Raw genomic sequence first — 14,583 nt, 5'->3', positions numbered from 1 at the left:
TTTTTGCAGGAGCTATAATAGCCCTTATGTAAATGTAAGGTGGTATTTATGTGTCTGCTTAGCTCAGAAATTTGAATCCAGACCAACATATTTGCATGACATAATAGAGTAAAATTCAAAAATTTCTTGGTGAACTTCCTCATCTTATTCATCCTAAAGATTTAGTTGTTAAGTGGCAGTTGAGATTATGCTGAACATATTCATCATGCTTTCTAAAACAGCTAAGGCATTAAGTAGGCATTCATTGGATTGTGACATTCTTTTAGATTGTTTGTGTAGTACTCCTCTTAGTGGTGGGTGGATATCATTGCAATCATCATTACCATCAAATACTATTAGAGAAGTCAGTCTCTGGATCCGTTTACGGAAAGACAGTCTCTGGAGGGGTGAGGAAATGAACTCAATAAATTGAACATAATAAAAGAGCACATGAAAAAGGTTTGTATTAAAAAATGCTGAAGTGGGAGTGGCAGGAAAGTAAGGGTTTATATTCTTTCTTTAGATGGGAGTGATACAAACACAGTGTTTGGCAACAACTATAGGTCAAGGGGAAAATTTTTTTTATTACCTTCTGTGATAGTTACTTGTTTATTCAATTTTCAAATAACATTGAATGCTTTAGATCCTTGTGTAACTTGAGAAGTCCGTATGCTTCAGTTACGATTTCTTTATGGGAGTTAACACAAATGTTCCTTGGTTTGAAATAGTTGTACATATACCATTGTGAGCTTGCTCTGGAATCTGATGAACTAAGCCCAACTCTTGCTTCAGTCATTTAAATAGAAATATGATTCTTTGTAAGAATTGTATGACTGTTTTTTCAAGCCTAGTTTCTTTTCTGTGAAATCAGAATAATTGTGGGATGTTGGAAGAACATTTAGTTCTTAGACAACCTATGAAAAGCCCTTCACACAAGACTTCTGATATCTAATAAGTCTTCAATAAATGTTATACACTATTATTAAACATTGTATGGTACAAATACAAAGCTTGTTTTTCTAATTAAATTCTGTTTTCATTGGTTTATTTTGTAAAAGTTTATGTAACCTTCCAGTGTTTAACTGGGGAATGAGAAGTCCCTGAGACTAGAGGAGGAACTGCCTGTTAGAAAGTTTCTTTAAGATTTTGGGAATGTTCTCTATCTCCATCTATTGACAATATCTAGGTTTGGCCTCATTGGTAAAATCATCCCAAATCATTCCCACTAGAACTAATGTTTCCTTTGAACTTACTTGAAACATTATATTACATTCCCATTACATTGTTTTGTTATTAATATACACAGTACATCTCCAAATTAGATTGTAAACACCTTGGAGGGAAGAGTGTTTTTGTGAGTTTAACCTCTCTCAACTTCAATTTCCTTAACCAGAAAACAAGGATAGTAATACTTGTTGAGAAGGAATATTGTGAAGGTTGAGTGAATAGCATGTGTGAAAACACGTATTGTAAATACTAGTGTATTGTAGACCCCCAATAAATGTTTATTCCTTGCTTTTTCTTATTTCTTTTAGCTCATACAGAAAGGTTTTGTGGCTTCTATGTGCCAGGCCCAGTGTTCTGCTCTGTAGCAAGAACAGAAATGAGGAAAACATAGGCATTGCCTCCAAAGAACTTGAAGAACTTGTTGCACAGATTAGATTAGAGTATAAGAAGATTAAAACAAAAATAGAAAAGTTCTATGAGTTACAAACACAGCTGCAGCAAGCCAAAAGTTGGGGAATACTTTCTGTATGAAGAGAGAGTCAAGAAAGATATGGTGGTAGGCCGTTTCTTAGTGGAGAAATTAATTTGCTGTAGATTATATTTTTCAGAAAAGGACAACTACAATATTGAAAACTCAGGTCAATCAGTTTCAGAGTCTATATTTTTTTTAAACGTGTGACATATAACACTTTCAAAAGGATGATAAATGGATATTAATCTTAAAAATTATTTTGAAAATAGTTTCTTTTTATTATAAACAGTAGTTGTCAGTAGAAGATTCAAAATGTGGATTTCTACAATTGATTTTGTATGAGAGGAATTTCTATTTTGTTTCAATTTTAGTCTGAATGATGGAATTTTCTTTGGCTGATTTGCCTTAAGAATTAAGAATTAGATACAAGTCTTTCAGAACTTAATTATTCATTTTTGATAATTTGGAGGCAAAAAAACCTTTCAAGAAGTCATTATTAAATTGTATCTGAAATAGAAGTGGACAAGCATAAAAATCATATTGCCACAAAATTTCAGAAATTTAATATCTAAGAGTTTTTAAAGTGATCTTTATTAAAACTGATTTTTAAAATTCTTTTGCTAGTGCCTCTTCTTCCTAAAAGATATTTTTTTCTGGGTGGAAAGTTGTAAGCTGGGAAGGGTTCAAGTATTGATGCAATAGCAAATCAGTTTTTACACAGTTACACTGCCTTTCAAAGAGACAAATGAAGATCAGTTAAAAGTAAATGACATTCTTTGTAATATGGAATCTAAAGAAGGGAATATTAAGAGCTCACCAATGGATGTGATTCACTGATTTAGAAGAATGAGACAGCACAACTGCACACACCCATTTATGCCTCAGTGCAGTCATTCTTAGATGTCATATTTAATTCCTATAGAGATAAAGCTGGAATTAGCTGTTAAAAAAACTTGAAACTGAAGAATACAGTGAATTGGCAATTTAATTTCCTTGTAAATACTCCTTCAGAATTGCCTTTAATGACTCTTTTTCTTTGCTTCTTCTGTTATATCATCATCTTTGAAACATCATTCTATTTGCTGCCAATAATCATACCCTGAATTTGAGAATATTCTCTCCATTTTTATTAATCTGTTCATTCATTCAGTAAACTTAATGAACATTTAAAATATGTCAGGGGCTCTGCCATGCAGGGTTATAATAGTATTGTTTTAGTTATGGTCATTACCTTCTCAAGGTGCTTATGATCTAGTGAAGATGCTGGACATGAGTGATTATGCTGATTGATTTTCTGCTTGTTCTTTATACAACACTAAGTATTGTTTCAACTTAGAGAATGCTATGATTGATTATTGTATAATTCTCAAGAATTTTGTACTTAACATTATCTCAAGCAAACTTTGTTAACTTCTAAATTCAGTAGCACACCATGTAAATTGCCTTAATATCTACTCGCCTGCCCTTCTTGCTAAAAACTTTATATTTTTCAGCCATCCTCAATTCGTATATGATTAAAAGGATAGTTGTTCCCATTGCAAGCTCAAGTGTAAATCCAGGTTAGTCCAAGTTCATGGTCTTCAAAGTGTAGTTTGCAGCTCCCTGAAGCCCTCCTAAATCCCCTCTGAAAGTTCAAAACTATTTTAATTATCATGTTAAAAAGTTTGCATTTTTTAGTGTGTTGACATTTTTAAATTAATTAATTTATTTTAATTAGGTATATATGACAGCACAGTGCATTTTGATTCATTGTATACAATGGCAGCACAACTTTTCATTTCTATGGTTGTACGTGATGTAGCATTGCACCGTTTGTGCAGTCATACATATACCTAGGGTAATGATGTCCATCTCATTCCACCATCTTTCCTGCCCCCATACCTGCTCCTCTCCCCACTTTGCCCAATCAAACTTCTGCATTTTTCCCAGGGTCCCCACCCCCCATTATGGATAAGCATCCACTTATCAGAAAGAACATTTGGTTAGTGTGTTGACATTTGATGATGATGATGCAAAAGATGGCACCTTAGCATGAGTCTAAACAGTGACCCTAAAGTGTACTTACGTATAGTCATTGGATTCTTCACTACCAAGCACTAGAAGTATAAAATGTCTATTTCAATTAAGACTGGCATGATGAAGCAATAAAAATTAATTTTGTTAAATTAAAAAACAACTGTAAGCATTCTTAGTCTATATCCTGTGTTTAATATCTCTAATAGTAACATTTTTGGGGGCAGGTATTGGGGATTGAACTCAGGGGCACTCAACCACTGAGCCAAATTCCCAGCTATTTTGTATTTTATTTAGGGACAGGATCTCGCTGAGTTGCTTAGTGCCTCACTGTTGCTGAGGCTGGCTTTGAACACTCCTGCCTCAGCTTCTGGATCACACCCAGCCAATAGTAACATTTTGTAACTCTTTTTACATATATTTTTTTTGTTGTTGGACCTCACCCATGGTGGCTTGTTTCCTTTATGTTTAGAGATATTTGACTTTCACTTGCTTATTTTCTTTGGAACTTTATTTATAGATCTTTGAAGTCCTAGATGAAGAATTTCTTAGAAGAATTTATGGTTGTGAGTAAAGCTATCTGAGTGCACTACTGCTTTGACACCACTTTTTTCTTAAAACAGATTTCTGCTATGTGAAGTTAACATATAGACCAATGGCGCTTAAGTTTTAAATCTTTGGGTTTACTTCATGGAAATAGTTAAAATAATTTTAGAGGAAAGACTTGCTTGACCTAACTTTAAACAGAGATGCCCCAAGCTCAGCTATTTAACTATTGACAAGCATTGGGGTAATGAGTTTCAGAACTCAAGACTGATCAATCAATTGTAGGTAGAGAGGCTGGATCATGTGAGAATATAGTAGCTTCTAAAGGAACATGGTAACTTCTAAGGGAATAATGAGTGAACAACATTTCTGCTTGTTCTTTCGAGAGTAATGCCCAACTTTTGTAGTACTTGGTTAACAAGGATCTAACAACACACCTGTTTTACTGTTATAGTAGTTTTAGAAAGTGAATTTTGTGACTTAAGTTTTCTGAAAACATGGATGAGTGAAATTTGTTAATTTACTAAACTCTCTGGGGTTCTGTGTCTATATCTTGTCAGTGAAAGTGTTAGATCCAATGGTTGCTAGGGTCCCCAATATGGAAGCACTATTATTTTAGGAGTTACTTCTTCACTAATCAATGAATTAAAATTTTGTCAACAACCATACATCTAATAGACTTTTGTGAATACCTGCTATGTGCAAGATATTACACCAGGTGTGGTATGAATGATTTTAATCATTTTTTTAATTCTATTGATTATAAACTAATCTTTCTCATTGAAATATTGCTTATATTTTAATAATACTACTTTATTCGTATAGTAACAAAGACAATCTTTAGTATAGTTTTGGTTTAAAAAATTCACAAATTTTACATTAATATTACAATAAGTTTTTATGTATAGATATTATGTAATTGACTGACATTAAAGGTAATTAAAAATATTTGTGAATGAGCAATGAGGTGGCTATTATCATTCCTTTCTAGTGGAAGGGTAAAATTGGTATATCCTTTTGGGAAAGCAAGATGAAAATACATGGTATGTGATTATTTTTAAAATTATATTTGATTCAGCAATCTCATGCCCATGGATCTATTTTAAGGTAATATACAAGGTTATATATTTAGTACAACTATATTTATGACAATATTATTTTAAAATAAAAAATTCTGAACAATATACATATTTATTATTAGGAAGATAGGTAACAAATTATATCTATCAAGAATATTACAGAGTCAAGTTTCTGAAGGTTGTTTATGAAAACTGAATTTAGAATTTGATTTTAATATTTATACATGGATAGAAAATATCTGGGAAAAATAAAACTCTTTAGCATTTTTCCTTTGTTTATTGGTATTACAATTTACTATTATTTTATTCTTTAATTCTTTTCTATATTATCCACATTTTTCATAATAAATATGTTACTTACATAAAACATTTTAAATTATTTTTTGTTTTATTTGTTTTTGTTAGATATATATGACAGTAGAGTGTATTTTGACATATTATACATACATGGAGTTTAACTTATTCTAATTAGGATCCCATTCCTGTGATATATGATGTGAAGTTTCACTGGTGATATTTTCACATATGAACATAGGAAAGTTATGTCAGATTCATTCTATTGTCTTTCCCATTCCCGTTCTCCCTCTCTTTCCTTCATTCCCCTTTGTTTACTCTACTGAACTTCTATTCTTTCCTTCCCTGCCTTGTTGTATGTTAGCATTGGCATATCAAAGAGAATATTTGACCTTTGGTTTGGGGATTGGCTTATTTCACTTAGCATGATAGTCTCCAGTTCCATGCATTTACTGGCAAAAGTCATAAAGTCATTCTTTTTTATGGCTGAGTAATACTACATTGTGTATATATACCACATTTTCTTGATCCACTCATCTGTTTAAGGGCACCTAGGTTGGCTCCAGAGCTTAACAATTGTGAATGGAGCTGCTATAAAAATTGATGTGGCTGCTGGTTTTAACTACTTTGGATATATGCCAAGAAGTGAGATAGCTAGGTCAAATGGTGGTTCCATTCTAATTTCTGAGGACTCTCCATATTGCTTTCCATTGTGGTTGCACCAATTTGTAGTCCCAACAGCAATGTATGAGTGTCCATTTCACCCTACATCCTTACTAACATTTATTGTTTACTTGTATTCTTGATAATTGTCATTCTGACTGGAATGAGGTAGAATATGAATGTAGTTTAATTTGCATCTCTCTAATTGCTAGAGATGTTGAACATTTTTCATATATTTTTTTGATCATTTGTATTTCTTCTGTGAAGTGTCTGTTCAGTTCCTTAGTCCCTTTATTGATTGTGTTACTTATATCTTTGGTGTTAAGTTTTTTGAGTTCTTTATATATCCTGGATTAATGCTCTGAGGTGCAGGAGGGTAAACATTTTCTCCCATTATGTAGGATATCTACATTCTTGATTGTTTCCTTTGCTGTGAAGAAGCTTTTTAGTTTCTTACCATCTCATTTATTGATTCTTGATTTTACTTCTTGCACTTTAGGAATCTTGTTGAGGAAGTCATTTTCTAAGCCGAAATGATGGAGTGTTGGGCCTATATTTTCTTCTAGTAGGTGCAGGATCTCTGGTCTAATGCCTAGGTCCTTGATCCACTTTGAGTTGATTTTTATGCATGGTGAGAGATAGGGGTTTAATTTCATTTTGCTACATATAGATTTCCAGTTTTCCCAGTACCAATTGTTGAAGAGACTATCTTTTCTCCAATGTATGTTTAAGGCACCTTTGTCTAGTATGAAATAATTATGTATATGGGTTTGTCTTGTGTTTTCTATTCTGTTCAATTGGTCTTCATGTCTGTTTTGGTGCCAATACCATGCTGTTTTTGTTACTATAGTTCAATGGTATAATTTAAGGTCTGCGATTGTGATGCCTCCTGCTTCACTTTTCTCATTAAGAATTACTTTGGCTATTCTGGGGCTCATATTTTGCCAAATGAATTTCATCACGGTATTTTCTATTTCTATGAAGAACATCATTGGAATTTTAATAGGAATTGTGTTAAATCTGTATAGCACTTTTGGTAGTATGGACATTAATATTTTTACAACATTAATTTTGCCTCTCCAAGAACATGGGAGATCTTTCCATATGCTAAGGTCTTTTTCAGTCTCTTACTTTAGTGACTTATGTAACACACTTTAAAGCAGTGTTTAAAATTAAATCATAAATATTATTTTCAGTGAATATATGTAACTCTCATAGCTTTTGGTATATCTGACTTGGACAATATTGAAATTTGAAATTATTTCTTAAAATTGGGATGTTTAATACATATCTCATATGCAAAATATCTCTTTTCAATATGAAATTTGTTATGTTACACACTATGTCTTAGTGAAAAAGATATGCCAACCAGTTGTTGATTTTAACTTTTGACCAATTATTTTCTTTAATTTGTTGGTGTTGCCATTAGCACTGATCTTGGATTATGATTTTTTTTAAACTTATATATCACCTAAGTTCAGATGATTATTATTTAATCCTTTCCATATCAACAAGCTTATTATCAAGATCAAAAGTCCCAAGCAGATGATGGAAACTTCCTTTAAAACCAAATGTTTATCCCAACTTATATATTAAATTTGTTCAATGATTTTTCTTGTTGTGATTGAATACTTAAAGTTGTGTGCCTCCATTATATAGAATCTTTTTTAAAAAATATAAAACTGCTTTATTGAGATATAATTATTATTAATAGCCGTGCACATCTAATGTCTGCAACTTGATGAGTTTGGGATAAGTATTTAATCATAAAACCATCTTCACCTTTAAAATCATAGACATATTCATAACCTTGCAAAGCTTCCTACTGAACTTTTTTTTGTTAGAAGGCTTTTGATTAATGATTCCATCTCCTTACTTGCTATTGGTCTTTTCAGCTATTTTATTTTTCTTAAATAATTCAGGCTCAATAGGTGTGCTTTTAGGAATTTATTCATTTGTTCTAAGTTATCCAGTTTGTTGGCATTTATTGTCCATGGTAATCCTTTGTAGATCTTTTGTGTTTTCACAGTATCAGTTGTAATGTCTCATCTTTCATGTATGGTTTTATTTATTTGAGTCTTCTCTCTTATTTTCTTAGTTTTAGCTAAGCGTTTGTCAATTTTGTTTACCTTTTAAAAAACCAACTCTTGATCTCTTTTTTTTTGAGTCTCTATTTTACTTATTTCTGCTCCAATCTTTACTATTTTCATACTTTTGCTAATTTTGGACTTATTATTCTTTGTCTAGTTCCTTTATGCATAATGTTAGGTCCTTTACTTGAGCTCTTTCTTTCTTTCTTTCTTTCTTTGTTTTTAATCTCTTTTAGAATTGCTTTTGCTATATACCACAAGTTTTGGTCTATTCTGTTTCTATTTTTATTCATCTTAAGACACACACTCCCCACACTTATTATATATATCTATGTATCTATATATTTACCTTTTATTATAGTTTTAATATGAGGTGTCCTCATAGTGCAGGAGGTAAAATGTCCTCATATTCAGAGGTAAAATGATTAGTTTATGAGAACTGTAATCTAATTAGTTCATCCTAGTTTGAATGGACTGATGGGGTGCTAACTGTAGGCGGGTAGGCATGACTGGAGGAGATAGGTCCCTGGGGGTGGGCCCTGGAAGAGTTGTTATTCCTAGGGCTCCTTCTGACCCCACCATGAACTGAGCTGTTTTCCTCTGCTATGTCTTTCCCTCATGATGAGCTGCTACACCCTGGGCCCAGAGCAATAGAGTTGGCAATCTCTATAAACAGAGAACTGTGAATCTGTGGACTCCCAAATAAACCTTTCCTCCTCTAACTTGTTCTTGTCAGGTATTTTGGTCACAGCAATGCAAAAGCTAATTAAAACACCTTTTGATTTTTTTCAACCATTGGTTGTTTAGCATTGTGGTATTGAAATTCCATATATTTTTGAATTTTCCAGTTTTCCTCCAGTTATTGATTTCCAGTTTCATACTGTTGTGGTCAGAAAAGGTATTTGATATAATTTCAGTCCTCTTAAATGTGTTAAAACTGCCATTGTAGTCTAACATATGTTCTATCTTGGGGAATACGCCAGGTATATTTGAAAATAATGTATTCAGGAGCTCCCAATGATCCATCCTTGTGGCTGCTTCCTTCAGCCTTGTTGCCATTGATTCTGGGGCAGAAACTGTGGACACTGCCTCCCTCCCTTAACTGGCAGGCACCCACTGCAGTGATGCAGTGCTGGGGGCCTCTTTGGTTTCATGGCCTGGACCTCCATCTTCCTTGGGCACATGGGCTCAAGAGCAGGCATGACCCTGGGGATTCCCATGTTTAGAATCATAGGAGAGTTGGTGGGACACACTGAAAGAGTCTCTGGCTTCACATTTTCTCATCATCCTGGTCAATACAACCTCTGTGCCACAAGCTCCAATGATGGGACCGTGAAAATCTTGGATTTTCACGCACTACATCAGTATACCAAATTAACATTGCGTTGGTCTCCTTGAGTAAAGGATTTAATAGTATCCCGGGATGAAAAAGGAGTAGTTTTCTGTTACTGGTTTAACAGAAATGACAGCCAGCACCTCTTTGTAGAACCAAGGGCAATTTTCTGTCATACTTGTTCATGTCATCATGAAGCTTTAGTCGCTATCTGCTACAAGGATGGCATAGTGGTTATAATTTACATTCATAAGAAAGGAGAAGTTATTCACAGGTTTGAAGTACACTTCAAGGCCACATTTTGCAACTGCTCTCAAGACAGAGGAGTGATGATTTTGAAACTTCCCTTTCTGACGAGAAGAGGACAGGGTATAGATCCAACTGTCAAAGAATGCCTGTGGTTGACACTCTGCTGGCCTAGGGATCAGCCAATGCACCTGGCGACAAGTTGGTTTTGAGGTGAACTGTTGCTGAGGTGAACTGCTCACTCAGTCTTGGAGTCAGAAATATATCCTCTTTCTCACTTCATCAGAAGGACAGACTCATTCTAGAATTTCATTTAATTTATGTCCCTTGTAAACTGAGGATGACAAACAGCTGCTTCTTTCCACATCAATGGATAGAAACGTAAAATGTCGGGACCTGGCCACTCTGGAGTGATGCTGGACCCTGCTTTCCCTTGGTGGATTTCCCTACAGCCTGACTTTCTCTCATTTGGATGTGGGCTGTTTGGCCATAGGCACTGGGCATGGCATGATCCATGTATGGAATACACTCTCCATAAAGAATAACTGTGATGTGAAAAACTTTTGGCAGGGTGTCAAGTCCATCGTTACAGTGCTGTGCTGGCACTCAAACAAGGAAAGTTACTTAGCTTTTGGAACTGATGACAGAAAAGTGACATTTACTCTAATAAACATCCACAAATTTATAGAACATATCATAAGAAGACTGTATACACATTAGCTTGGGGACAACAAGCACCCCCAATGTTACTCAGAGGAGAAGGACAGACCTTTCCTCACTTTATACACCTATGGAGGCGAAGGGATTGTTCTATAGCATAAGCCCTGAAAGCTGAGTGGAGGAGCCTTTGATATCAATAAACTCATCAGGGAGTCAATTCCATCAAAATACATATTGCTGTATACACAGAAATCAGCTGGAAAGCAGATGGCAAAATCATGGCTCTTGGCAATGAAGATGGAAGACTGCTTTTTTTGTGTGTGTGGTGCTGGGGATTGAACCCTGGGCCTTGTGCATGCAAGGCAAGTACTCTACCAACTGAACTATATCCCTAGCCCTTGACAATGAAGATGGATCAATAGAAATATTTCAGGTTCCCAACCTGAGACTGATCTGGACCATCCAACATAGTCACAAGCTTGTGAATATCATTTCCTGGTATCATGATCATGGCAGCCAGGTGTAGCCAAGCTCTCTGATAGTCTCTGTCTCCAACAATGTGGTCATTTTATGTGAACAATCTGAAAACTGTCCTAGAGAGCAATCTTGAATCTCTAGTGACCATTATAGAGCCTACTAGGCCCTCTCAGGACATACAGCTAAGATTACTAGTCTGGCATGGGGCCTACATCATGATGGAAGGCTAGTGTCTGCTTTCTGTGATGGTATGGGATATCATACCAGTATGGGATGTTCTCCAGTAAAAGCCTGTTTGTGTGGCATAGTCCTTATTGGCTCCAGATTGCATTTACTCAGGGGGAGGTGACTTCTGTGTGTACAAATGGCTGACTTCATGCAAGCTCATTCTTGGCCTCTTCATGACCAAAAAAGTATTGAATTAGAGAAAAAATGGCTCTCTCAACCAAAGCCAAAGTCCAAAAAGAAGAAAAAGCTCATCTTGTGAGTGCCTGTAAATCAAGAGTCACTTGACAGGAGCTAAGAAAGGAGCACAAAGGAGAACTCAGGATCTGTTAGAATGGCCTGTCAGACCAAGAAGGGATGAAGGAAGCACAGGAGCCAGAGTCACCTTGTGGCCTCGCTTCAATGGTTTCTAAAGAACCAGTTATTAGTACTCCAGTTTCCTCATGCTTTAAAAAGTCAAGTCATGGTTAATGACAGAAATCTCTTTCCTGAAAAAGGAGCCACCTAAAAGAAGCCAGAAGCCTTAATCAAAAAGAGAAAACTTGTTTCATGCTTCCTCTGAGCTCAAGCCTAGGCTACAGGTCTAACGAGGAGATTTATCAGGACTATTTGGTACTAGCAACTGCAAAGCCCTGCAAAGAGCTAAATGAGGATGTGTCTGCAGATCTTCAGGAAAGATTTCACCTGGGGATTTTCACAGGTAGGGCTGCCTTGTATAGAATGATTGAAACTGAAGGAATGATTGAAACTTGAAAAATGGCCACCCAGAGTTTTTTCACCAGTTCATGCTTTGGAAAGGAGATCTAAAGGGTATTTTCCAAACAGTACAGAAAGAAGGGAGCTGAAAAAAAAATCTGTGGCTATGGCACCAACAGCTTGCTACCATGTATGCTATGGGCTGTAGAAGCCTTTGCCAAACAGTTGTGTTTTCAGGATCAGTATCAAGGCTGCCTCTCATCTACTTTCACAAAGTGTATGAAGCTGTGGAGCTGCTCAAGTCAAACCATTTTTACAGGGAAGCTATTGCAGTTGCCAATGCCTGGTTATACCCAGAGGATCCGATCCTGAAGGACCAGTATCTCATCTGGGGATCCATCTAGAAAGAGATGGCCATTATGCCATAGCAGCCAAATGCTATTTAGGAGCTACTCCCCCTTATGATGCCACCAAAGTTTTGGCCAAAAAGGGAGATGCAGCATCACTTAGGATGGCTGCAGAGCTGTCTGCAATTGTAGGAGAAAATGGGTTGTCTGCTTCTCTGGCTTTTAGATGTACTCAAGAGCTGCTTCTAGCCAAGAATTGGGTGAGAACCCAGGAAGACTTGCAGCTGCCTGAAAGTCTACAGAGTCAGAGACTGGTGTTGCCTGCTTGAGCTACTATGAAGGCATCTGGAGGAAAAGCAGTTTCTAGAAGGCAGAAGCTCCTCATTTTACCACTTTTGGGCCACAGACATACAAGAGTCCTTTATATAGAGAGTGACTGCAGGGTGGAAGAGCATCTTCAGCCTTGACACTCCAGAGCAGTATCAGGCAGTGTTTCAGAAGCTATTAAACATCCAGTATCCATCTGCTACAAATAACACTCCCTCCAAACAACTCCTGCTTCTCATTTGCCATGACTTGACCTTGACGATGCTAAGTCAACAGGTAGCCTCCTGGGATGAGGCCATGAAAGCATTGCTTCAGCTTGTGGTTCAGAGCTACGACTCTGGGAACTTCACCATCATGCAAGATATCTATTCGGCCTTTCTCCCTGATGGCTGTGAATACCTAAGAGACAAACTGGGTGGCCATAAATCCCCAGCCATTTCAGCTTTCAAAAGTTTGGAGGCCTTTTTAAATATATGGGTGTCTGTATGAAATCTGGTGGTCTCTCTCTCCAGGTCTTGCCCTGAGTCCAGTGACTGGGTAAGGGCTGGTCACAGGAAGATATTCTCTATTGAGTAGGTGGACAGTGCCAGGGCTGAAAAGACTGACCCTGAAGCTGCTTCTCACCCAAAGCCCAAGCAGACCTGCAGGACTACAACTGAGACTCACAGAAGAAAGTAAGCAAATGCTGAGTGCTTGTAAGGAGCTCTTTTCAGAAAAGCATGCCAGTTTCCAGAACTCATGAAGAACTATTGCTGAAGTCCAAGAGACTTTGCCTGAAATGACCCGACAACACCAGAAGAGTCAGCTCTGTAAATGCACAGCCAATGATCCTGATAAGAATTAACCTGAACAGAAAGAAGAGGACCTTGCTAGTCCTCAGAGCCCATGTAAAGAAGAAAAAAATGAGAGAGTCTCTTTGCCTGAATGAGCCAAAAGCCTTACAGAGACAAATGAAATAATAGCTAAATTTCCTGAGAGTATTTAAGATATGGCCCTTCCTAAATGTGCAGGACTACTGCCTCATCCTGCTTCATATCAGGTCCCAGTGTCCTGCTGTGTGATCCAAGAAATGTTGCAACAGGCCCAAGAGCTCCTTCAGAAATACAGCAACACTAAAGCATACAAAAGACACTGCCAGACATTCCGCACATGAACTTTCAGGGACCTTGAAGAAACCGTGCCACAGAATTATTGACATTGTTTATCTCTGCAGTTACACCTTGCCAGGCATTCACTCTAATCCCTAGGTGTGTTTGCAGTAATCCAAACTAAAACAGTAAGGGTTAAGCTTGAATCAACTGTCTACCCTTAGACACAGTGGAATCTGACTTGGGGCTCAAGATCATGAAAAGCCAGCAGTAGTTGTTCAGAACAAATACCTGTGGAGTAATTGTGTCATCTCTAAAGGCTTATGCAAGTTTCACCCAAAGATGAGAAACTTTTGTAATCACTCAAAGCGTTATGTTCTTGAACACAAGCTACCTTTATAAATATTTTGCCTGATTGTAAACATTTCATTCTTGTTGGAGGTGAAATTGCCACATTTTATGACTATTGGTATAGTTTTAAAAAAAAAATTTTTTTGTGTGTGTGTTAACCTAGGCTCTTCTACGTCTTCTCTTTCAAAGACTAAAGTTTGAATGTGACATAGGCCTTCCTCATCATGTTGATTCTTTACCTTGAATTTTAGGCTGAAATTTTACATCTGAATTTTAGGTTGAAAGTTTGATATTGTTTTATGGAATTGCTTATTTGGAAAAATCACTAAAGTTTTAGAGGAACAAATAAGTAACTCATATATGTGTAATCCTTTCAGTTTTATAATAAACAATTGATGGTGACCAAGTAGCACAGGAAGAAATTATTTCAATGGTTCTTAATCTTTTGGGGTCACAGAACCCTTTTGAGA

General features: G+C 36.2%; 1 pseudogene; it reads left to right on the top strand.

Moving 5' to 3' along the window:
* Window positions 1–9,361: 9,361 nt before the first annotated feature.
* On the top strand, window positions 9,362–14,208 carry LOC124091909 (gem-associated protein 5-like; annotated as a pseudogene).
* The last annotated feature ends 375 nt before the right edge of the window (window positions 14,209–14,583 follow it).

The sequence above is a fragment of the Marmota monax genome, unplaced genomic scaffold (genome assembly GCF_021218885.2).
Source record: "Marmota monax isolate L192 unplaced genomic scaffold, Marmota_monax_Labrador192_F-V1.1 WCK01_AAM20220418_F8-fsc00046, whole genome shotgun sequence".
In the NCBI taxonomy this organism is placed as follows: domain Eukaryota; kingdom Metazoa; phylum Chordata; class Mammalia; order Rodentia; family Sciuridae; genus Marmota; species Marmota monax.
Note: the sequence above shows the minus strand (reverse complement) of the source record. Positions and strands in the feature narration are given on the sequence as shown.